The sequence below is a fragment of the Scyliorhinus canicula genome, chromosome 9, assembly GCF_902713615.1.
Source record: "Scyliorhinus canicula chromosome 9, sScyCan1.1, whole genome shotgun sequence".
In the NCBI taxonomy this organism is placed as follows: Eukaryota; Metazoa; Chordata; class Chondrichthyes; order Carcharhiniformes; family Scyliorhinidae; genus Scyliorhinus; species Scyliorhinus canicula.
The window spans coordinates 122367820-122368691 of record NC_052154.1 but is presented as its reverse complement, the minus strand read 5'-3'; positions in this window follow the sequence as shown (position 1 = coordinate 122368691).

Sequence of the window (872 nt, the reverse complement as noted above, 5' to 3'; positions counted from 1 at the left end):
AATCTCCCTTGCCTCCGGATCCCATTCGGTACAGATCCGGGGGTACTGTGTCGCGAACCTCGCGATACAGGGCGCTGAGTACCCCCATTTTAAACTGTATGTCCTCCCTCACCTCTGCGCCCCGCTACTGCTTGGACTCAACTTCCAATGCAGTCACCGAAGCCTGACCCTAAAGTTCGGCGAACCCCTACCCCCTCTCACTGTATGTAGCCTCGTGACCCTTAAGGTCACCCCCCCCCCCCCCCCCCCCCAAGCTCTTTGCGAACCTCACCCCCGACTGTAAGCCTGTCGCCACCAGGAGCAGGTGGTACAGTACACAAGACATGATTTTTATCAAGTCAGAGGTCCAACGACACTTGAGAGAGGGGGTCATCGAGGCCAGCAACAGCCCCTGGAGAGCACGTGGTGGCTATCAAGACCGGGGAAAAGATTTGGATGGTTGTGGACTACAGCCAGACCATAAACCGGTTCACGCAACGTGATGCATACCCCCTCCCCTGAAAAGCGGAGATGGACAACCAGATCGCACAGTACCGGGTGTTCTCCATGGTAGATCTGAAATCTGCCTACCACCAGCTCCTGATCCGCCCGGAAGATCGCCGCTACACTGCTTTTGAAGCAGCCGACCGGCTCTTCCACTTCCTCAGGGTCCCTTTCGGCGTCACTAATGGGGTCTTGGTCTTCCAGAGCGCGATGGACTGAATGGTGGACCAGTACTGGCTGCGGGCTACATATCTGTACTTGGACAAATGTTACTATCTGCGTCCATGATCAGCAGGACCACGACGCCAACCTTCAGAGGTTCCTCCAGGCCGCCCAATCCCTCAACCTCACATATAATAAGGAGAAGTGCATTTTCCGTACAACCAGGC